The following is a 25,893-nucleotide window of genomic DNA, read 5'->3' on the forward strand; positions in this document are numbered from 1 at the left end:
TATTGCTCTTCTGGGCAGGTATATTTCTTAGCCAATAACACAAAATCAAGAAACACATCCAAACCAAGAACATATTTTGTTGCTGTCTTTTAGGAAAGGAAGTATTCTTTCTTTTTCCTGGAATTAATTTCTTGGCTCACAGCTGGAGTAACTTCCATTTTTATTTCCCAAAGCCTAAAACAAATTCCACACGTATTTTGGATCAGAATACAAGCATTTTGAAAAATCTATATAAACCAGCTGTTTACATGCCTCGTTTTTGTTTCATTGTTTACCTGCAAGAGGGTTTTTACATAGACCCAGGAATACAGAGAGAATTCTCTACAGCCAAATCTAGCATATCCTGTGGTACAATATTAGAAGAAAAAGTACATATTGTTCTCAAGATCAGATTCTTTAAAGCTGATACACGATGATAATCTGATAATAAATATCAAAATGAAGCTCTACATTTTTTTGCATTATACAGATCATACAGCTATATTGTGCATTTTGAGATTAACATAACCAAATATATAATGATGTCAGCAACACTACAATATTAAACATATAAAAAATATTCTGGTTGCATTTACTCTCTATTTGGATATACAATGCTAGCATCAATTTTAAGATGCTGTATTCTTTGTTACCAGAATACGTCTCCACAAGCAGCCAGTGTTTAGACAATAAAGCATCATATCAGCGTGTGTGTGTATCATTATATAAGTTAAACTCATATTTACTGATTTTGCAAAGGATTTTAAAATTATAATGACAATTTCTTAGATTATATGCATGCTGATTTTCCCCCTAGTATTCTTGTTCTCTAATCATATAAGTAGAGTTTTATGTGATGTACAATAAAATATGTGCTATAAAATCAGCAACAATTCTTACATCTTAATAATACCATAGTTTAACACAAAAATAATGCTGTCTTCCTTCTCCATTCCCTGAAAGCCACAAAACTCTATTAGTTGTCTGAGTACATCTGCAGGAAGCAAGATAGGTAATTTTTAGAGGTATTCCAAATTGTAATGGCACAATTGGAGAGATTCTGTTTGAAAAACAGTAAGAAACTCAATTTCTGCAAGTAACTCTCTTGGACTCTCATTAAGCCAAAGCCTACACAGATTTGAAAATAAATAAATGAGTAAATGACCAGAGTAGCCATGAAGTTTATAACTATCAACTAGGAGTCAGATAACCTGAATATGAGTTCTAGATGAAGAAGGGGTTGTGTACATTGATTGTGCTTGGCTCTATCCCAGGTGTTTGGTTTATCCTCACATCTTTATAGAATATGCATTACATGTTCCATTTAACAACTGTGCAAACAGAGACCCTGTGGTTTGATGTAACTTACTCCTAGTGACTGTGCTAGAACGAGCACCTGAATTTGCAAGCAAGGTCCATCCTCGATCCATTACAACATACATTCTCTGGCTCCATCACTTGCATTGAACTTCTTGCCTATTAGTTTCCTCATGTGTGGAAGGGAGAAAAGAATGCTCAATTACACATCTCCTAAGGTTTTCATAGAATCAATTGCAATGTAAAACAACCTTTAAAACTATGTGGCCCTCTACAAACTTAAGGATTAAGAGTATAAAAAGCTAGGAGTTATTAGCAAGAAAAGCCAGAACCCACATTTCATCACAGTTCCTTTTTCCTTTTCTCCCTTTCCATTTATTCCTCTAACCCCTCTCTTCTGATTAATCTCTTCCTGCCACACTGAAAATTCTTGTTTCTGGCTGTTTAAAGTTGCCCAACAGAAGAACTGAGCTTAGATCCTAGGATATGCCCTCTTGTTTTCCTTCTATTTCATCTTCAACTCTCTGTAACAGGAGTTTGATTCAATTAGGAAAAGTGCATCTCTTCCTCTAAAGATGGCTACATGAGTGAAAATAGGTTGGTGTCTTTGTTCAGTCAACAGCTTGTACAACTATATTTGGCCAGTGAACAATGCGTTGGCAAAGTCACCAATGACCTTTTATTGGCAAAATCCAATGGACACTTTAAAACTTCACCTTGTTTAAATTCCTTGTGACATTTGACAATGCCGAGAATTCCTTCACAGAACAAATCTCCCCTCCTTAGTGAAGCTGATACCAATATCTCCTGATTCTCTTCCTAAAGTTCTTACAGTTTCTCTTAGTTTTCTTCACAAGCTCTTCTTCCTCTAGCTTCTTCTAGGGTCTATCTGTGTAGAGAGCTCTTTTTTCTCACTATATACCAATAATGAGCAACCCATAAGTGACACTACATGAGGCTTGGGCTAAGACCTATAGCAGACTGAAATCTCTGGATGTGAGGAAAAACTCAAACCCAGCCCTTGGTGGAAGAGGTAGGATGCTCTGGGAGTGAGGCATTAGTGCTGCACTTGTTTTCTTGGTTCACCCCACTATGCACTACTCTATCCATTACTGTCTGTCCTAGAGAAGCCATAGGGCTGTAGTATGGAGACAGTTGGTGGTGACAAGGGGCATCTCATCCATGTTCATAACTAACACTTGTCACAAGGCCTGGTACACAATAGGTATTGAGGGACTATTTCATTGAATTGAATGAATGATGTTAACCATACCACTTTGAGGTGCTGAGTGACCTCAGAAAAGTCACTTTACACTCTCTGGACCTCAGATTCTCCATGTGTAAAACAGAGAAAATAATAATAACAATGCTTTCCTGGAAATTTAATTTTAAGGCTGAACAAATATTTTTGAACCCTGAGGTGTTATGCAGATGTCAAGGTTAAAAGATTAGGGAATTACCTCCATGTTACTAATAAATGTGCCTAGATATTACTAATTTGATGACTGAAAGAAAATGTTTGATTTTTTCATTTATAATTTTTTTATTCAATAAAACAGATAACCTAAATGTAGAAATTCACTTTTTTTCTAAAGAATTTAATTAAATTAATTTAATCTTGAATTGAAAATTACACCAAATTAATAGTTCTCTGTTTCTGGAATTTAATCAGAAGTTGAAAAATGTGCCCACCTCTGTTTCATTGCTTCCCTGAGTGATACATGGAGCTCATGGCTTCAGCTCCTACTTCTTTGCAAATGACTATGAAACTATTGCAGTCTGACTTTTGTTCCCATAAATTCTCTGAACTGTTCTTATCAAGATGACCAAAACCTCCTTTTTGCTAAATCCAGTAGACACTTTTAGCCCTCTCTTACTTGACTATCTTAGCAGGATTTGACACAGTCAACCATCTCTCCTCATTGAAATGTTTGTGTAGCTTGGCATCTGTGACACTCTACTCTCCTGATTTTCCTTAACATTTAAAATTTTTCCCTCTCAGTTCTTTTTCTGCATTAATTATTCTTTGGAGTTATGTTCTTGGCTTTTTCCCTGTCTACATTTACTACTCAGGTAATCTCATGCACTCTTAGGCTTTTACTCATGATCTACATGTGGGTTATTCCCGAGTCTTTTCTCCAATTCAGGCCACTCTTCAAAGTTTCACACCCAAATATTGAGATGTCTTTTTTTGTTTTTGAAAAAACAGCCAGATGTTCACAGACAATTTCAACTCAATGTGTTCAGCATTGAACCATCATCTTTCCCTTCCTCAGATATTCTTCCTGTTGTGTTCCTGGTTTAATGAATGAGTCCATGTAAAAGGGCTCATCCATGAAAGGTTCATGCATGAAAAAGACAGCAGTCTAAGTGTCTTAAGTAGAAGGAATATAATTTAGGGCCTCTGCACATGATGTTCCTTCCATCTGAAGTCCTTCCCCCACTCCCCAACTCCTGCCATGCTGCTATCTTTGTTCAGTTAATTGTTACTAATCCTAAGGTTTCTGATTTAGGTGTAACCTAATCCTGGAAAATTCCTTGACCCTCAACGTCTGAATAAAGGGCCCTTCTTATACATTTCGTCAGAAATCAGTCATAGATACTTTTCTATCACAGATGCTCATCATATATCATATTGTATTGTAATTGTAAGTTTGTTTGTCTCACACACTAGGCTTTAAGCTACATGAAGGCAGGAACCATATCTGTTGTACCTGTCTTTGTACTCACAATCCTTAATACAATGGCAGGCATAAGCCATTTCATGCGTCTACCTGCATCCTTGCTGTTTGAACTGTATCCCTTACCTTCCCAGTGGCACGCATTTTCTCAACATTCCTGAGTCAGCTCTGGTGTTACTTGCACTATACTTTTTTTCTTGACCTGAAAGGTAGAATGCATTCCTTTCTCCTTTAAAATCCATGCCCTTCTTGAAGATTGTTTACAAGTAGCAGAAATGGATTTCAACTATTTTCAGTGAAAGTGAGGCTTTATAATGCAGATATAAGCAGGTATGCTCAGATACAGCCATAGCATTGGCTAAAATCTTGAAACATTTCCATAATAGTTGCTAAATAGCCACGACCTGTGTTCCTACAAGAGCCAGCCCAGCCACTGCAGCCACTCTCCCTGGATCTCTCTGTACAAACAGAAACTAACTACCAGGAGATCCCCAGTATCTGCTCCAGCACCATGGATAGTGGTCATGAGGCCCTGGAGCATGGAAATATCTCTATTAATCCAGAAATACATGGTCTCAGACCTCTTCTTCTCTCTGCATATCTGCTCATATTTTTTATTCTTTGCCCATAGACTTTTATATATCTTTAAGTACAAGAAGGCAAATGTAGCTACCCCAACTTCCTATTCCTTCCCAACACCTACAGAGACTGACTAGCATCTGTGATTGTTAATTTTTTAAACATTTTTATTATATAATTTATTTTTTCCTTCCTTTATGACACGTTATTGAATTTTATCATACAGAGGCACAATATGAACTCCTAAGCCAGTGAGGGAAACTGTCTAGTAAACAGATCATTGCAGTTCAGTCTAAGTGGTACATAAAAATATGGACACAGTATCATGGGAACACAAATAAGGAATTAACTTTGCATGGAGGATTGAGTCCTGGATTAAAGATCTAGGCAGCATAGGGTTATATTCAGGCCTGTTAGTGTAGGCCTGAACCCAAAACGCAATGACCAAGAGGGAAAGAGAGCTCTAGTCAGTCTAAATCTCACGTATTCTGTGCCTTACTCTGTTATAGAAAGAACTTTTACTTTTCCGTGCTAGCCCATCTCTATAGGGGTGAAAGCAGTTACTAAGGTGTTTCGAATTTCTTTTACGGTTAAAAGTCCTTCGATGTTAGCTTTGCCAACTGAGAAATGAGAACACATGGCAGCACTCACTCATTCATTCCACAAACACATAATGAAGTCTCCTACGTGCCAGTCATGATGCCGGGAATTAGTGGTTTATGAACAAGTTAAAATCCAATGTGACTGCTAATTTAAATTCCTGGGAGAAAAAGTCTGGCTTAAAATGGGTGTCAATCCTGGACTATTCACCAGTGACCACAGAGCAGGGTCACACATTGCAGAAATAGTTGCCTGTGTCCAACTCTGTACCTGGAGTGGATAGTTCCCAGAGAAAGGGACATGTGCTAAGCTCCCACCAAAAGGCATCTTCTTTACTCCCCTGAACCCAGCCTAGGATGCTAAAGCAGCCTAAAGTACTCTTTTACACTTACTGCTATATATATATATATATATATATATTTGTGTACGTATATATATATTTGCATATATATATTTGGAGACAGAGTCTCATTCTTTTACCCAGGCTGGAGTGCAGTCATGTGATCTCGGCTCACTGCAACCTCAGCTTCCCAGGCTCCAGCCATCCTCCCACCTTAGCCTCCCAAGTAGTGGGACTACAGGTGTGTGCCACCATGCTTGGCTAATTTTTGTATCCTTTTGTAGAGACCAGGTGTTTCCATGTTGCCCAGACTGATCTGGAACTCCTGAGCTCAAGTGATCTGCCTGCCTCGACCCCTTGAAATATTGGTATTACATGTGTGAGCCATTGCTCCCGGCCATAGATTATTTTTCTAATAGACTGTAAGTAGCTTGAAGCAGGGACTATGACTTATATTTTAATATCCCCAGTGGCTAGAACAGCACCTCAGACAAATAGGTGATCAGTAACTGTTCATTTAACACATAAATGAAAATGATAGAGGGGGAAAGCAACTAGAAACAATCATCTAGTCTATTTTTCTTGTATCTGTGTTCCAAACAGCACTAATACTGTAAGACACTCTACATCAGGAATATGCAAATTTTTTCCATAAAGAGCCAGATAGTAAATATTTTAGGTATTTCAGGCCACGTATGGTCTTTGTTGCATATTCTTCTTTGTGTTATTTTTTACCCTTTTAAAATGTAGAAGTTATTTTTAGCTCATGGACTAGCTAAAAACAGGCAACAGGTGGAATCTGGCTCATGGGCCATAGTTTACTGCAGGCTGCTTTACATCATAAAATAAGTTTGATGTGGTAGACAGAATAATGGCTCCCAAAGATGCCCATACCCTAATCCTGGGGACCAGAGAATATGTTACCTTTCATGGCAAAGGGGAGTTTACAAATCTTATTAAATTAAAGATCTTGAGGTTGGGTGGTGAGCAGATGGCACCAATGTAATCACAAGGGTTCTTATGAGAGGGAGACAGAAGGACTAGAGGCAGTCAGAGACAGATTTGAAGATGCTCCACTGCTGGCTTTGAAGATGAAACAAGGGCCCACTAGCCCAGGAATGCAGGCAGCTTCCATAAGCTGAAAAAAGCAAGGAAACAGATTCTCTCCCAAAGCCTCTGAAAGGGTTGTAGCCATGAAGACCCATTGTGTACTTGTGAATTCCAAAACTGTAAGATAATAAATTTGTATGGTTTTAAGCCAGTAAATGTGTGGCAATTTGTTACAGCAGTAATTGAAAACTAATATATTTGGGAAGTATAGAAGAGTATATTCCTCTTCTTGGATATTCATTATGTATATTACAGGCTCTAAGAAATCCTGATAGAGAAAATTGTTTCTATTTATTTCACAGAGAATTTTTCAAAGTCATTCTTAGTGGACACTTGTTTTGGCTGTCCAGCGTAAGTTCTATCTGTATTCCAGTTATTTTTTATGGAACTCCTTCCTCCCCAATCTCACTGCATGTGGTTGGGAAGGAGCTGACCTCAGGTCTAGAAATAGGCATGTGATTTATATCAATAGCATGTGGTGGACACATGATCCATTTCTAGTGAATGGAAAGCAGGCCAAGAATGTTTCCAGAATTTACTAGGGAAGAAGCCTTTTCTTTCCAAAAATGCTATTAAGACAATGGGAAGGAGATTGAAACTGTTGGAAGCACCTGGCTTGTGAAAGGGGCTGACAAAGATGCAGAATCCAGAGATGAAAAGCACCAACTTGTATTAGTTTTCTGTTGCTGCTGTAACAAATTACCACAGACATAGTGGCTTAAAGCAACACAAATTTGTGATCCTACAGTTCTGGAAGTCAAAGTATGTTATAGGTCACTAGAGTAAAATCAAGGAGTGGGCAGGGCTGTGTTTCTTTCTGGAAGCACTAAAGGAGAATCTAATTTCTGCTTCTTTGGGTTGCTACTGTAGGACCAAGGCCCCATTTACTTTCTGCCTGTTCAATTGAGGGTTGTTCCCAAGTTCTAAAGGACACCACATTCCTTGGCTTGTGTCTCCTTTCCTTCATTTTCAAAGCCATCAACAGTGGGCTGAGGCCTTATCATGTCCATTTCTCTGACCAACCCTTATGTATTCCTCTTTCACTTTTAAGCACTTGTGTGATTAGATTGGGCCCAGGATAATCTCCTTAACCCTTATCACATCTGCAAAGTCCCTTTTGCCATATAAGGTAGGATTTCACAGTTTCTAGTGTCAGGGCATGAACACCTTTAGGGGAACATTATTCTTCCTGTGATACAGGTACCAATGATATTCAAGCCACAGAGTCACCTAGGCCAATGGCCCCCTCTACCCCTACACTTTTCAGCTATCTGAGAGGATAATCCCCATTTTTTAGTTAAGCTAGCTTGAGATAGGTATTTCATAATGTGTAGCTTTAGGAAACCCTAACTAAAACATAATTGGACTAGAAACTCTTGCATTAAAAAAAAAAAAAAAAAAAGTCGGGCATGGTAGTTCATGCCTATAATCCCAACAGTTTGGGAGGTTGAGGTGGGAGAACTGCTGAGATCAGGAGTCTGAGACCTGCCGGGGCAACATGGTGAGACCCTGTCTTTACAAAAAATAAAAATAAAAAATTAGCTGGGCATGGTGCCATACACCTGTAGTCCCAGCTACTTGGGAAGCCAAGGCAGGAAGATCACTTAAACACAGGAGGTCAAGGCTTCAGTGAGCCATGTTCATGTCCCTGCACTCTAGCTTGGGTGATAGAGTAAGATCTTCTCTCAAAACCAAACAAACAAAAAATTGTGTGTATTTCTCTCAAAGAGCTGGTGTTCCAAAGCATACTCTGGGGAGTACTTATTCCCCAGCTTTCTAATTTTATAAAAGAAGCCAAAACCTAAAAAAAGAAAAATAGTTTTCCTAAAGTCACAAAACTAGTTCATTTCAGAATCAGTCGTGAATATCCAAATTCCAAACTCCCACTACAATGTTTGTCAGTACATGAAAAGTTCTTATTTATTTTTTTTGAGATGGAGTTTCACTCTTGTTGCCCAGGCTGGAGTGCAATGGCACTATCTCGGCTGACTCCAACCTCCACCTCCTGGGTTTAAGCTATTCTCCTGCCTCAGCCTCCCGAGTAGATGGGATTACAGGTATGCACCACCATGCCCAGCTAATTTTGTATTTTCAGTAGAGACAGGTTTCCCCATGTTGGTCAAGCTGGTCTTGAACTCCTAACCTCAGGTCATCCACCCTCCTTGGCCTCCCAAAGTGCTGGGATTACAGACGTGCACCACCATGCCCAGCTATTTTTGTATTTTCAGTAGAGACAGGTTTCACCATGTTGGTCAAGCTGGTCTCGAACTCCTAACCTCAGGTCATCCACCCTCCTTGGCTTCCCAAAGTGCTGGGATTACAGGCGTGAGCCACCATGCCCAGCAAGTTTTTCTTTTATTATAAATGTCTAGTTTTTCCTACAGTAGCCAACATCAGCACCTCCTTCTATAAAGACATGCACAGTCTCCATTTGTGCCCAACAGGCTAACATCTGGATTTTATTTGCTATCAAAACTACTGCCTTTCTGCCTATCTAGAGTAAGTCAACTCACTACTTGTTTGGTGGACTAATCATTTATTTACTCATTCATTCATTAACAGAATTACTTAGCTGCACTAATAAACCAAATTATCTCATAGTTGTTAAACATTCATTAAACTTTTACAAATTAGTATATCTTTTCTTTTTAAAGAAATGTTAGAAATGTTTAATAGAAATATTGCGTTCTTTCTGCAGACAACTGTTTGTTACTGTTTTAGTTCCTGACAACCTGGGCCAAGGTGACCTTGTTCAGTTCCTAGTGGGAAAATGCATCCTTTTTCCTGGCAAGGGTGAAAGAATGTACATTGGAGAAGGATTTCTAATTTCTGGGACTGAGAACAGCTTAGTCTCAAAGTCACTCATGACTAGCTCAAGAGGTGTCTGTGGTGTTTGATTCTGTTCCCAGCTATCAGCAATGGATTAAAGAAATGAAGTAGCATTAGCATTAAACAACTTAAGATTTTTCAGTGTTAACTTTTGTGTAAAACAGTACGCTTACAAATTTCACTTTATATATTTGTTTAATCAGTTTTTGAAACGGCAGAAGTAAATATGTGCTGCTTTGTGTTTTTCTCTCCTCCTACCTTCTTTGCTCTGCACCATGTGAGCCTAACTGTATCCCTATGCTGGGCTCCTTTCCCACCTGGCAAACTCAGTACCCCAAGGCCTCCTTTTCATCTTCTCCAGTGTTGGTTGAAGTCTGGTCCAAGGTAAGGTCTGTGGGACCATCTGGTATGGAGAGAAAGAAGGGTTGCTCCCTTCAGATCTCTTCAAGAAATTGCTGTGATTTCCCCACTCAGGCCAGAATCCATTGTGAGAGTGCATTTACTTCTTTCCTTGTCTATTCAGAGCTACTGCCTCAATTCTAGAAAGTATTTTTTTTTGAAAATATTTCTAGATTTTTTCCATGAAATGGAGATGAAATGCACATGCTATTGCTGATATATGAGGCTTTGCTTTTCCCACTGTGGCTAAATTTTTAAAATAAGATAGGTGTAGTTTTATTTCCATTTTCATGTTAGTAGGGGTAAAATTGTGTGTGTGTGTGTGTGTGTGTGTAATCTATCTATCTACCAACTATCAAACATCTATTTGTCTATTTTCTCATGGTTAACAAAAACTAGGCTCCAGAGTCAAACTACCCAAATTTAAATATTTTAAATTCTTATTCTACTACCCACTAGCATCATAATTTTTGCCAGGTTATTCAACTTCTATATTCCTTATCTCTCTCATCTGTATAATAGGGCTAACATAAAATGATTTACTCCTAGTAATGAAATGAAATAATGCACATGGAATGCTTGGACCAGCATCTGATATACAGTAAGCACTTTAAAAAGTGTTAGCTACTATTATTATTGAAGTAAACTGTGTGTCTATGTGAACCAAGGAAAGAGATAAATTCTAGGCAGAACCAAAGGGAAGGGTAAAGCGAAGAAAAGTAGATATATCTAGGTTACTAGGAAGAAAAGGAAGAAGCTTAAGACTTCAATTTTTTCCCTCAATCAAACCACAAGAAGCTATAGCACATCCTTGCAGTAAGCCTCATCTTTAGGCTTTTCCATACAAGGGGATTATATTCTGTAGCTTGAAAATACTAGATTGAGGAATTCTCCTGGTTAAGTTTTCCAAGGACTAATTTGGTTACCTTGCTATTATTTTTACCATTATTTCTATGGAGAAAAACATATTACAGATTACAAACAAACAAAAGTAGAATAACTTTTGAAATGAGCGCCATCAGTAAACTTGGATAGCCTAGAAAGCATATTTTTGGTTGATGAAAAGAAAGGAATGTAGGTGTCCCATTGATGATCATGTTCTTGTTACCATCAAGCTGTATGTTTTCTGAAAAAAAGAAAAATAAAAATGAATTTTACTTTAATCTTTAAGCCTTTTTTTAGAGACAGAGTTTTGCTCTGTTGCCAGGCTGGAGTACAGTCATGCAACCATAGCTCACTGTGATCGCAAACTCCTGGCCTCAAGTGATCCTCCTGCCTCAGCCTCCCAAGTAGCTAGGACTACAGGCAAGTGCCATCATGCCTGGTTATTTTTTTTTAATTTTTGTAGAGATGGGGGTCTCACTATGTTGTCCAAGGCTGGTTGGTCTCAAACTCCTGGCCTCAAGAGATCCTCCTGTCTCAGCTTCCCAAAGTGCTGAGATTACAGGTTTGAGCCACTGTGCCTGGCCAAAAACGATTTTTAAATGTTAATTTAATTTCAAACATGGGTAGAAGTAATATCTTTACTAACAAATTATAAATTAAATATTTCATTGTATTTGTCTTTCTTGTGGAATAATAAAAAACAAACTTTTCTTCAAATGAGAATTCTTACAAGTTTATAGTGAATCTGGCAAGAAATGTTTCAAATTTTAAACACATGAGAAATCCAGGGGGTGTTTATCAATCATGGTACAAATATCTGAGGAAATAATTATTCCAAAAGTGTACAGTTACAGCCGATAGTAATTGCTACACAATGTAAATTGTTGTTTCCTTAAATTTTTAAAAAAGATTTTGCTTTCAGAAAAAATATAATTTAATTTTTTGGTTAATATATCTTGATATTTACACAATAGACAATAGTATCTTTAACAAAGAAGAACTTAATTGAAATGCCAAAAAGTTCAACCATTTAAATTATTTTCAATTTTATGCAAATAATAATGAAACTGTACAGAAAGTTAAAGTAGAAAGTGTTTTTAATACAGTACCTCATAAAAAGTCTCAATCATATTTTATACTATTGAACAGTGTTTATTTATTTTATCTCATTGGATAGATGCAGATGAGATGGGATAGATTGTGTTTCTAAAACGAGAACACTAAATCAGCAAACAGCAAAGCCATCATCGCGGTATCCCTTTGGAGTTGCAATCCCTGAGTTTCATCTTGACTAAGACTCTTCCACTGTTGTAGCCAGCCCCTGAGATGGCCTCCAGTGATCCTTGTCTCTTGGTATCCTATGTTGATTCTTTTCACATTGAATAGGGCTGACTTGTGCAACAAATAAGGTATTGTGGAAATGACAGAGTGTGACTTCTGAAGCTAGGTCATAAAAATCATTGAAACTTCTATCCTTTTCTCTTGTATCATTTGCTTTGGGAGGAAATAGCTATTGTGAGGACACTCAAGCACCCTATGGTGAGATCAATGTGGCAAGGAATCCTTTCAGACTTGAAAGACCCTGAGCCAGAACCACCCATCCAAGCCACTTCTGAATTCCTGACCATAAAATCACTAAGATAAAAAAAGTTTGTTTGTTTTAAGCTGTCAAGTTGGAGAAAGTTATTACATAGCAAGAGATAACTAACATCCTTATCTTCAAACACCTGGATTATGGCTCATCTTTGGCCACGGTTTCTTCCAGCTACTATTCATATAATTGTTGGTAACATCTCCCAGATTGCAGTGATGCTTGCCCTTCATAATGCCAAATGTCTTCCACCAATCTCTAATTTTTTATTAGCCTTCAGCCTGTATTTCCTCCTTCTTTTCTTGAAGTCTCACATTTTAATAACGTCTAGCCTGATATAAACTTTAGGTGAAACTTCCAGGACAGCCAGTTGTACATTCGGCCTCTTATTATTGCTCAAAATTACTGACCAGAGCAAAATTAATGATAAAATCAAACAAACAACATAGCAAAGTGCCACCGAAGAAAACAAGAATGATACCTGAATGCTCACTGGCTGAAAGCTTAAAATGGTACTAATCGTATGTATTGGATGACCGGCTGTGAGAAAAAGCCATATTTATTTATATTATATTTGAAACAGGATAGGTTAGGTTGTGCTATAATATAAACAATCCCAAATCTTAGAGATTTTATAGAACAAAGATTATTTCTTGCTCACACTACTTCTCCATGGGCTGACTTGGTATTTTGCTTCGTATCATTCTCATTTCACATCATCCTAACTTCAGTCTAACTGAGTAGCAGTTGGAGCATTTCCAGTTACCACCACAGAAGGGAAAGGTTATAACAATTTGTACTCAATTTTGCCCAAAATCCATTGACCAAACTAGTCACACTGCCATACCTAATTTCAAAAAAGGGGAGGAAATATAATACTATTGTGTGCACAAGGAGGAGAATATCTGGTGAACAACACATATGCCACAGTATGTATACAAATTTATCCGAAATATTTCTGAGTTGAATAGCACCACATAGGTGATACTATATAAGAAATGCTTATAGGGTGACTTTTTTTCAGGCATAGGTGGGATGGGGTGAGATGAAGATGAAATGAAGTGGAGAGAGTATAGAAGGACCAAAAATGTTGCAAGGACAATTAACTGCGCTTAGTTGTTATTTTTGTGTGTTAAAGATCTAATGTCTCATGGCATGGGGAAGAGGAAATGATGAGAGTAACTAGATGTTTGAAGACTCAATAAGTTAATGGATAAACTAATGAAGCCTACACTTTTGAGTATCTCATTAGTGGTCTCAGGTGGCTCCAGGACTCTCAAAGTTAAACCAGTCCCTCTAGTAGTCTTTTTGATTAACTGATTGCCTTCCCTGGAATGCTCAGTACCTGTGCTAGGAGTGACCTAGGCTAGTCTGGAATAATTGAACCCGTGGGAGATTGTGTTTTTTCAAATCTGGACCACAATGAACTTGAGGTCTTTCTCTGTAAGTTGTGGCGTTTTCTTCCGTTACAGAATTTATGAATGTCTTAACATCACCCATATGAGATATCTGTCATTAATTCATAAAGATAATTATAAGCATCAAGGTAATCAGAACTTTTCCTAAGAGCATTTGATCCTTAAATTCTCTTTCTCCCACATTTTGCAAAGTAAAAAACAAATTTACTGCTTTGACCAAATAACATGGTGAAAATTTTAAATAAATACAGTCATGCATTGCATAATACTATATAACAACATTTCAGTCAACAGCAGTCAATGTGCAATATTATAATGGAGCTGAAAAATTCCTGTCACCTAGTGACATTGTAACCATCCTAATGCCTAATGAAATGTTTGCATGTTTGTAGTGATGCTGGCATAAACAAACCTACTACATTGTCAGCCATATGAAGTATATCACATACAACTATGTATAGTGCATAATATTCGATAATGATAATAAATTACTCTGTTGCTCATTTATGTATTTACTATAGTATACTTTTAATCACTATTTTGTGTACTCGTTCTACTTATAAAAAAGAGTTAACTTTAAAACAGCCTCAGGCAGGTGCTTCAGGAGGTATTCCAGAAGAAGGTGCTGCTATCATAGGAGATGGCAGCTCCACACATGTTATTGCTTCTGAAGAACTTCCAGTGGGACAAAATGTGGAGGTGGAAGACAGTGATACTGATGATCCTGACTCTGTGTAGGTCCAGGTTAATATATTCATTTGAGTCTTCATTTTTAACAAAAACGTTTAAAAAGTATATATATAGAGAGAGAGAAAGAGAGAGGGAGAGAGAGAGAGAAAATTTATAGACTAGGATATGAGGAACATTTTTGTACAGCTGAACAATGTGTTTGTGTTTTAAGCTGTTATTATGAAAGTGTAAAAAGTTGTAAATAATTAAAAATCTGTAAAGCTACAGTAAGCTAAGGTAAATTTATTATTGAAGAGAGAAATTTTTAAGAACAAATTTAGTGTAATCCAAATATACGTTGTTTATAAAATATACGGTAGTTTACAGTAATATCCTTGACCTTCACATTGCATTCACCAAGCTCCCTTCATGGTAGTGCCCTATATGGGGGTATCATTTAAAAAAATTTTTTTAAATTTTTGATTATTTTTGGTTTTTAAGGAGTGGAAAGTTTAATAGGCAAGAAAGAAGAAAGAAGAAAATGGCTCCCCCGTACAGAGGGCGGGGGGCTCCGAATGGACAAATCCCCATTTTAAAAATCTTTTATACCATATTTTCACTGTACCTCTTCTATGTTTAGATATGTTTAGATACAAAAATACCATTGTGTTACAATTGCCTACAGTATTCAGCACAGTAACATGCTGTACAGGCTTGTAGTCTAGAAGCAACAACCTATACCACATAGCCTAGGTGTGTAGTAGGCTATAACCTCTAGGTTTGTGTAAATACATTCTATGATATCTGCATGATAAAATTATCTAACGACACATTTCTCAGAAACTGTTCATTGTTAAGTGGCACAAGATTGTCATTGCCCACTATAAAATATTTTCCTCTTCAGCTGTTTAATAAACCTGTGTATAACCTTTGCAGTATTACTACTTAATAAGGTATTTTGAGATTTTTAAATGAAGTGTAAAATATCAAATAGGTTTAAAATACGATTACCCTCTGAATAAATGTTATACTGTGTCAAACTATTTGGACCACCAAAAGGTAAAAATAGAAAGAAATGTGTAAGTACCTTGATTTTTTTCTTCCCAATATCTTCAAATCTCTCTGGGACCATTTAAAATAATTACTATTTCAAGATCTCAAATTTCAGCATTTCTTACCTATATCATATTTTCATTTAATAACTGCTCTGCTAATGTCTTTGCTTGTCATCTTGCTTTGTACCCAAGATTAAAGTATTGCATGTATATAAATACTGACTGCTCTATCACTTATTTTGTTACAAAAAGGCATTTCAATAGAATATTTAGAAACATTCTTAAGGTGTTTGTAAATTTAAACTGCTTTCTGATCACAGCTACCAGACTGAGACACTTTCAAAAGTAAGTTATTTATCTATAATTTAAGTTTCAAATAGAAACAGTCTCACAGTTTTTAGCATTTTATAGTTATTAATATCGTTATGAAATATTTTGAGAACATATTCTAGAAACAAGCAAGTTTTCAGCTTAGGGAAATTATAACTTAAAGCATGACTAACAAGTAATTACAGAACAATCTAAGGAATTACTAAGATGAGGAAGGGATGTTCCCAGAAGGAGAAAGCAATGGAAAGGCATCAAGTGAGGATATGAGAAAGATTTGCTAAGCTAGTTGCCACTGCCCTTTCAGGTGAAGACGTCATTTGAGTTTCACCAAGAAGAGCTGAGTCTCCCATATCAATAGTTGATCATTTTCCCTTATTCTTTGTCTGACCCAGGAAAGCAAATGAAAGCTGACTGGAAATGAAAAGGTGCAGGTTCTAACGTTAAGTTTACCTTACTTGGTCAAGGCCCCTAAGTAAACTGTCACTCATTATTTTTTCATCTCTGAAAAAGAGATGAGACTAGTGGAATTATATAATTGTATAGTTTTAGCACATCACTACCACAATTAGTATTAAATGAGTCAAACAAAAGGAAAACTTAGCCAAAATGAAATGAAGCCACTTTGAGATGAATAATGGCTTTCCATTTCCAATTAACCTAAGGCACTGCAAAATAACCAGATAATATTATCAGCACATAGCTAGTTCACCTGCTGTTCTAGAGTCTAGATTAAGCAAATCAAAAAAGTCTCTGGGCTCTTAGGTCAGATTGCTTTAGATTTAACAACAAAGAGGAGTTTCAAATTTCAAGATGCTAAAGAAAGTGTTTGATATAATAAATGGCTGATTATGAGATTGGGGAAAAGAAAAGGCTTGCTCTGATGAGTAACTATTTCCACCCTTTGTATTTAATTTGTATCATAAATGTTGGTATTTTATAATCTTTTATTTATTTATATTTATTTATTTATTTTACTTTTTCAAGCTAGGAGTAGGACTTCAGTATTTTATAATCTTTTACCTAAAGTTTTGTTCCAAAGTTGTGATAAAAGACCAAAAAAGGTAAAGTCAGATAAGTATGTAAAAAAAGGGAAAAAATAGGGTGACAAAAGATAAAAATACAGTCAATTTGAAAGGCAGTATTTCATCCATATGTTAATAATGGTATGAGTTCAGGACTTAGGAAGCAAGATAACTAAATGGTGAGGTTCTACTCCAAATGCTCCAGAATATACAGACACAGTTACAATGAAGTGCAGAACTGAGATTTGGATACAGAGAGTTCTCAATCTTTTTCTCAGCATAGTATTAAGTGACTACCGGCTTGGGGATGCCCTCCCCTTCACCACTCACGTTGACACACACAAAGGAATACTTGGAAACAGAGCAGGGCTTCCAGTATCTCATAAATACAACGACAGATTTCCCAAGAATTATACTCTGGATTAGAGGAAACCAAGGATGGAAAATGTTCTTAAAAAGAAAATCCATAAAGAGATATCTGACCCTAACCTCAGCTACCAGAGCTACAGAGAAGAGAAACAAAGACTTTGTTATAAAGAAGACATTAAAACAAACACATGTACAACATTGATAAGCATTTTACTCAAAGGGAGAAAAGAACAGGAAGGGCTGAAAGTCTCCACACAAACCAATCTTTTTGATGAAAACATATTTCCTTTTTTCTTCTGGTCTCCTCTATAAGACAGTGCACAAAGTGCTCATTTATGTTTTCTTTGTTTTCATCCCAAAGCTAGAAGATCAAAGAGTTAATAAAACCTCCTAGCTATAGAAGGTCATTACAAAACTAAATGCAGCAATTCAAAGTGGAAAATAGAATGAATGCCAAGGAGATGTTTAACGAAGTAACAGTCTAGATGTATTCTTTGAAGAACATTTGCAGACTCGTTTGATTGCTTTAGAGCGCACAGGGAACAATGCGGCTGCATGGAGCTAACATTGACTGATGGTTGCATTCTGCCGAACCAAAGCCAGGCCGCTTAGAATCACAAGTATATTTGATATAGAACTACCTAATATAGTGGAAATATTCATGTGTATTTTGCATAGCAAAATAGTATTAAAAACTTCTACCTTTTTCCCCCTTGGGCCTAATTAAATGCCCAAACATAAGACACGAGTCTATTCATTGGAAAAATAATTTGAAGCACTATTTTTCCAAAATCTGACAAAGTTGGGTGGCAAGATAAGGGATTAGCTTAATGCTTCCCATTAGCTATTGAGATCCTCCTTCTTTTTCCTTTTTCTTCTTTTTTTGTTCTTTAGTGCTGACATCCTTATAATGGTAGCAAATACAGAATACAAAAGGGAGGCTTTGGAAATCATCAATATTGCCACATTGATTTATTCAAAAGAGACAGGCTGGTACAATGGTCTTGCATTACAATGGGACATGCTAGAGTTTGCCATTCACTGTATGCTGTCATCTAAATGTTTGTGTTCCCTCAAAATTCTTATGTTGAAACCTAATCCTCAATGCAATAGTATTGAGAGATAGGGCCTTTAAGAGGTGATTAGGTCATAAGGGCAGAGACCTCATGAATGAGATTAGCACTCTCATAAAAGAGGCCAAAAGAAGTTTGTTTGCCCCTTCCTCCGTGTGAGGACCCACCTAGAAGTCACCATCTATGAAGCAGAAAGCAGGCCCTCAGCAGACATGAAATCTCCTGGTGCTTTGATTTGGACTTCCCAGCCTCTAGAACTGTGAGAAATAAATTTCTACTGTTTATTAATTGCCCAGTTGAAGGTATTTTTTTATAGCAGTTCAAATGGACTAAAACACTGTAGCCCTGGGATCTCAGCATTAGGACCCATGAAACAGGTTACTTCCTGGAAAAGAAACAGCAGAACATTGGAGAACATCAGAAGTGCCCATCCTGTTGGTAGGGCCATGGCTATGTGGCAACATGAAGGCCAAATGATAGAGGGTATTTAAGGTCTCCTACTGAAGTCTAATCAGATGATGTTTTTCCCACTATTTGAAAACTTGGGAAAAAATTGTTTTCATGTTGAGGTAAAAGGAGATCTTTCCTAGGGTAATTTGAGGGCGGATTGAAGACTGGCATAGCTAGTAATGATTTTATTCAGGAGAGTGTAATTTAAAAAAGCATAGAAATATTTAAATAGCTGAGATTAAGCTTTAATCAATTAAACTTTTTAATTATTTGGGGCAAATAACTAATGTTTCACTATCAAATGAATCTGTTTTGAAGTACCATTGAAAGTTGTGCTGATGCCAATAACAGTCTTTTTGTTTGTCTTTTTGCATCAGTGGTGCATGTCACCTTCCTGCAAGGCAACTAGTTTGCAGATATGGCCAGAGGGGAAATTACTGGACAACAAAATGAAAAGGGGGCATAAGTCAGCCAGCTCTCTCAATCCTAGGAAAGGAAACTTCCCTCCTGCTTATGAAAGAGGACGATTGTGCTCAGTACCACTTATCCAGTGCCAACAATCTGGTAAGCCCTCTATTCAGTGCTACACCAGGGCTACAGAAAGGTGACCTGGAGTTTGGGGCTGAGGTCAGGGAAAGGTCACTGCCTGAAAAATGAAACTAGTCAAAAGAAAAGAATCCTAGGAATGGGTGAGGTTACTCATCCACCAAAGTAACCCAATCTAAAAGATGGCATAGAAAGTATTTTTTTTTTTTCTGGTAGTCTAGTGGTTGGGGAAAAAATAAAACAGAAAGAAAAGGGTTTTAAAAAATATATATTCAAAATTCCAAGCCTTTTAAATAATCCTGCTGGACCTTGCAAGCCTGTCCTAGCATGCTTTGAAGTGCAGCCATAAGAATCAGCATTTTGTCACTACCATGCCTACAGACTTTATTTTTTTACTTCTGCTTTTTAGGTTCATCAATTCCCCTCTCCCCTCGCTGATTTTCCTCCCCATCACCACCACTGCAATTTCAAAACTAAAAATCAGATGTTAGGTATGAAGACACCATTACCCTGTTGTTTGAAACTTGCTCTGAACTAGCTGGTTGACCTTCCCCTCCTCAACATCTTCCTGGTACCTTTCTATAAAGGCAGCGTATCCAACACATGCCAGTATATGGACCTTAGTTGGTCATGGTATACCAGGAGTGCCTGTTTTAAATAACCCCTTTTAAGGTTAGAGGAACTTTAATTCTTGGCATATTTATTTGCCCTTTCATAGCTTCTATCTTTGAGATGTAGATGAGTGCTTACAGGGTGCCTGGAATGGAAAGAGGCTATAGGATGAAGGAGCATGGGCTCAGGGTTGCATATTTTTGGGCTTCCCCACCTCCAAAAAAAAAAAAAAAATCCATGACATTTCTTTTCCTGGATGGCAAAATGAAAACATTTCATGAATAAATCTACAAATAAAATGATATCACTTTAAAGATGTGAAAAAATCTAGGTGTACTTTGAAAAAGATTTTCATTTTAAATAGGTAGCCAGAAGCAGATATGTGCAATTGAAATGTTTACTATTCATCTGATTTCTTTTTCTAAGAAACACAAAAATCATGACATTAGAAAGAATTCAATTAACTCTCCTCAGTGTGTAGAAGGATGTAGAAGGAGTTTCAACTTCCTTTTGTTTTATATTTGTTGTCAAGAATTCATACAAGAAAGTCAATTTTATACAAAATAATTTTACAAAATTACTTTTAAGATAGTCAATTTCCATAGATCAACTTCAGTAGGTCATATAACATGTCTTTTAATATGAACTCCTTAGCTTTATTAGTGCATTAAAAATTATTTATCTTGCAAAACAATAAATTAAAAACAGAATTAGGATGTCTTTGGTTTGTATAGCCACAGTATTAAGTTAAAATAGTATAATGCATGTTATACAAAGAGAAATGTAAATGCGGCCTAAAAGAACATTTTTAAGTCAGTTTCACATTAAACATTGAATAGAAAAGTTGACTTATCTTAAGTAAAGCAAGTCACTACATCACTCTGCTACAGCAAATGTTTCCTTGTAAATGAGGATGAACTGACAATGCTTGAAAGTATAGTTCATCAAAATCACAAGAAACCAAATATTATGAATGTGTAAAATTCCATGTTTATTTAATATCAGTCACACAGCCAGTTTATTGAAACCAATGTTTGTAAAGACAAATAACATGTCTGATGAACATAAACAATATCATACAGTTGAAATTCATCCTGTATTTTCACCTGAATAAAGATGTCATTACGCAAGAGTTTCAACAATAAAGACCCTGCCTTGAATTGGCATGGCATCTCTCAGAGCTTCAAGGCAGCACAGTCTTTCATCCAACTCTAGAGAGATTATCAGCTCTGCATCAGGGAACTTCAGTGATTAGCTTGTCCACACTTAGCTACCATGGAACCTTCCCCCAGTATCTGCATTGGCCTCCAGTGTGGTCGGTGACATGGGCACCTTCTCAGAGCACATATCCAGAACTCGAGATGGGTATTCCTAGGACAAAAAATACGCAGATAATGTAAAAAGGCTCATTCTAGTCACGGAGAAGTATGAGTGTTATACTACTTAATAATGATACCAACGAATATTAATTTTATTGTTATAGTTGCCCATATATATTAAAGTTTACTATGTGCCAGGCACAGTGTTAAGCACTTTACATTCACTAGCTCATAAAATGGACATAAGAACCCTATAACTACTAAAATTATCTCTGCTCCAGAGGCCAAGAAACTTGAAAAAGTGATAGAAGCAGGGTACCTTTTGCATCATCAAACACAGCTCAGGTAAGACTAGTAGCTTCCTTCACTCAACATTGTAATGAACTAATAGTTTCTTCAAAGCCACTCACACCTTTTTTTCTGCCCTGCCTTTCTCTCTTTCTTTCAAATTTATTTTTTAAATTTATATATAAAATGCTATATATTTACTGTGTACATCGTGATGTTTGGAAGTATATATACATTGTGGAATAGTTAAACTTAGCTAATTAACAAATTTATTACCTCATGTACTTACCATTTTTGTGGTGAGAACACTTAACATCTACTCTCTTAGAATTTTCCAAGATACAATCTATCATCATTAACTATAGTTACCAAGCTGTACAACAGACCTCTTGAATTTATTCCTCCGATCTAACTATAGATATGTAGCCTTTAACTAACAACTTCCCCCCACCCTCAACCACCTAACCACTTAGCCTCTGGTAACTATCATTATACTCTCCACTTTTCTTTCTTTTTTTCTTTCTCTCTCTCCGTCCCTCCCTCCCTCCCTTCTTCCTTCCTTCCTTCCTTCCTTCTCTCTCTCTCTTTCTTTATTTTCTTTTTCTTTTTTTTGTTTTGAGACAGAGTTTCAGTATTGTTGCCCAGGCTGGAGTACCAAATGGCATGATCTCAGCTCACTGCAACCTTTGCCTTCTGGGCTCAAGCAATTCTCTCACCTCAGCCTCCTGAGTAACTGGGATTACAGGCACCTGCCACCACTCCCAGCTAATTTTTTTTTGTATTTTTAGTAGAGACAGGGTTTCACAACGTTGGCCAGGCTGGTCTCAAATTCCTGATCTCAGGTGATCCACCCGCCACGGCCTCCCAAAGTGCTGGGATTACAGGTGTGAGCCACTGTGCCCAGCCTTATACTCTCCACTTCTATGAAATCATCTTTTTTAGATTCCACATGTAACAGATCATGTAGTACTTGTCTTTCTGTGCCTGGCTTATTTTACTTAACGTAATGCCCTCCAAGTTAATCCATGTTGTCAGAAATGACAGGATTTCCTTTTTTTAATGGCTGAATAGTATTCCACTGTTTGTATATATACTACATTTTCTTTATTCATTCCACTGTTGATGGACATTTAGATTGATTCCATATCTTGGCTATTGTGAATAGTGCTGCAATAAACATGGGAATGCAGCTGTATCGTCAACATGTCAGTTTCCTTTTTCTTCGGATATATATTCAGTAGTGAGATTGCTGGATCATATTTTGAGGTTTTCGAGGAACTTCCTTATTGACTCTGTAATTGCTGTACTAATTTTAAATTCCATCAAAAGTGTGCAATGGTTCTCTTGTCTCCACATCCTCACTAATACTTGTTATCTTGGTTTTTTTTGATAATAGTCACCCTGATAGGTGTGAGGTGATATCTGGTGGTTTTTTTCATTTGTGTTTCCTGTGTGATTAGTGATGTTGAATGTTTTTTTCATATGCAGTATCTGTTGGCCATTTGTATGTCTTCTACAAAAATGTCTATTCAGGCCTTTTGCCCACTTTTTAATCAGGTTATTTGTTTTCATGCTATTGAGTTGCTTTTATAGAGGCTGGAAAACTAAATTTCTTGATATTCTAGAAAGACTTCTTTCTGCCTTTCTGATAATATTTTTCTTTTTCTTACAATTTTTATATTCCAAACCACAACACAGCTCTCCTTGCAGCCAGGAGTGGCCATATGATGGATTCTGACTAACGAGATGCAAGCTGAAGTTGCTAATTGGGACTCCTAAAAACACTTTTAAAAAGTGATGGACTCATGATCTCTTCACCCTTCTTCTGCCTGTCTCGAATTGTCTGTCCATCCTCAGACTTCTTGATACACAAAAAATTTATTTTCGGCTAGGCCATGTTAATTTGGTTTTCCGCTACTTGCAGCTGACTGTACTGATTATCTAAAACTGCTTTATAAAGTTTTGTGACTAGGGGGTGGGAGCAATGATCACTAATATTCATTAAGTGAAAGGATAAATGATTGAATTGTGTATCTTAATTGTGGTATATTCTGTACAACATTTTTACAATAAATTAATGTTGAATGAGTTTATTTCTATTTGATACTAAACACTAGCACATCTGAAATAGTTGTCAGTTTTTCCCCTTGCTAAAAGTACACAGATTAAAAAATAAGATAAGCCATCTGGGCCATGTGCACTGAAAGAATGGCTATAGCTCTTGCCCTGATTAGAGGGTTTCACAAACTAGCATTGAACTCACTGGGGGTTCAACAGAGAAGAAAAGGAGGAAATCCAGGAGATAAATTAAGGAATTTTTGGAGAAGGTGAGATATTTAAATTTTATAAATATTTTTCAATTAAATTGAATAAAACCCACTTTCTACTCTCCCCCTGTTAATGATTGAAATCCCATTTCCAACACTTATTGGGTATGTGATCTTAGACAAGGTTGTTTCACCTCTCTGAGGTTACTACATTTTTTTAGCCATAAAGTCAATATTCTACAATCCATCTCATAGTATTAATTTTAGGATTAACTAAAACAATGGATGTGAATTGCCTAGTACTGCACTTGACACAAAATATAAAGTTGGCAGACTTTCATTCCCTCTGCCTCCCTGCTACCTGATTCCCCATGGCTCATCTCCATTGACAGAAGAATGATTTTAAAGACATCTGTCTAATCTCCGAAAGCATTTTTCCTTTTCTTACCTCACAGCCCAGTCACTATATAAAGACATCATTTCGTTGGACACAGATATTAGTGAAAACAATGCCTCCAACCAGGGTGTAAGTTTCTTGAAGGCAGTAACCATGACTTAAAATGTCTATGTCCCTTACAGAACTTGAGTTTCTAAAGAATTTCCAACTACACTATCTGAAAAGAAAAGAATTTTGAGCTATTTAATTTTTAAATAATTTTTATCAATCCAAATGACTCCTGTTTTTCAAGGTACAATCTTGTCAGCATTTATCACCCAATAAGCACAATGCTTGAGGACCTACAAAGTAGTTCGAAACATAGACAAACCCATATTTTTGATGATAATATGAAGGCATACCAAAAAGAAAAGAATCCCAATATAACTTATAATATAATGGTTGTTTACTATGAACTATTCACTATGCTAAGCACCTTCATACTTTACCAATCATCCTTTCTAAAACTCTGCAAAGTAGGTGTTGCTATCTCCATATTATGGAAAGGATAACCAAGGATACAAGACTTGACTAGCACTAACTGCTAAGTGAATCCAGAACACCTTAGCCAGTGTGTGAATTCAGATCTTTTATGTTCCAACGTTTGAGTTCTTTGTACTTCACACACTGCAGAGCAGAAGACATGCAGATTATGAATTTCTGGGGAAGAAAAGTCAAAAATGTCCACATAGTTTGATAGAAAGCAACATTTTGGGATCTTAATTATTCAGATCCATAGCATCAAAATTAATTGTTGTTTATAAAATAAACAATAAAATAAATATTTTTAAAGCAACATACAAAGTTCTTATTTAATCTTTACAACATTTCTGTAAGGTAGATATTATTACCTCTTCATATGAATAGATGTTGAAATTCAGAGAAATAAATGACTTTTCTAGATAACAAACCTTGAACCCACACCCTGGCCTCAGGATAAGAGTTCTTTCCACCACACCACAATATTATACTTCCTGTGTTATTTTGCTTGAGTTTCAACGAAAAAAGGATAAAGAAATGGATGAAGGGTGTTATGGTTTGGCTCTGTGTCCCCACCCAAATCTCATCTCAAATTGTAATCCCCATGTGTCAAGGGAGGGACCTGGTAGGAGGTGATTGGATCATAGGGGTGGTTTCCTCCATGCTGTTCTCATGATAGTGAGTGAGTTCTCAGAAGATCTGATGGTTTAAAACTGTGGCACCTCCTTCTTTGCTCTCTCCTGCCATCATGTAAGATATGCCTTGCTTCCCCTTCACCTTCTGCCATGATTGTAAGTTTCTTGAGGCCTCCCCCTCCCCAGCCATGCAGAACTGTGAGTCAATTAAATCTCTTTCATTTATAAATTACCCAGTCTCAGGTAGTTTTTTATAGTAGTATGAAAACAGACTAATACAGAAAATTGGTACCAGGAGAGAGGTATTGTCATAAAAATAACCTGAAAATGTGAAAGTGACTTTGGAACTGGGTAACAGAGGTTGGAACAGCTTAGAGGGCTCAGAAGAAGACAGGAAGATGTGCGAAAGTTTGGAACTTCCTAGAGACTTGTTGAATGGTTGTGACCAAAATGCTGATAGTGATATGGACATTGAAGTACAGGTTGAGGTGGTCTCCGATGGAGATGAGGAACTTATTGGGAACTGGAGCAAAGGCCACTCTTGTTGTGCTTTCACAAAGAGACTGGCAGAATTTTGTCCAGAGATCTGTGGAACTTCAAATTTGAGAAAGATG

General features: G+C 36.8%; 1 long non-coding RNA gene across 2 annotated transcripts in view; it reads right to left on the minus strand.

Moving 5' to 3' along the window:
• Nucleotides 1–20,821: 20,821 nt before the first annotated feature.
• Nucleotides 20,822–25,893, minus strand: part of LOC104006383 (uncharacterized) — a 167,941-nt gene continuing 162,869 nt past the window's right edge. For both annotated transcript variants that reach the window (XR_010156890.1, XR_010156889.1), the window contains one exon: nt 20,822–21,225. This is a non-coding gene — a long non-coding RNA (uncharacterized LOC104006383). The remainder of the gene's footprint in view (nt 21,226–25,893) is intronic.

Source organism: Pan troglodytes, chromosome 4 (genome assembly GCF_028858775.2).
Source record: "Pan troglodytes isolate AG18354 chromosome 4, NHGRI_mPanTro3-v2.0_pri, whole genome shotgun sequence".
NCBI classification, from domain to species: Eukaryota; Metazoa; Chordata; class Mammalia; order Primates; family Hominidae; genus Pan; species Pan troglodytes.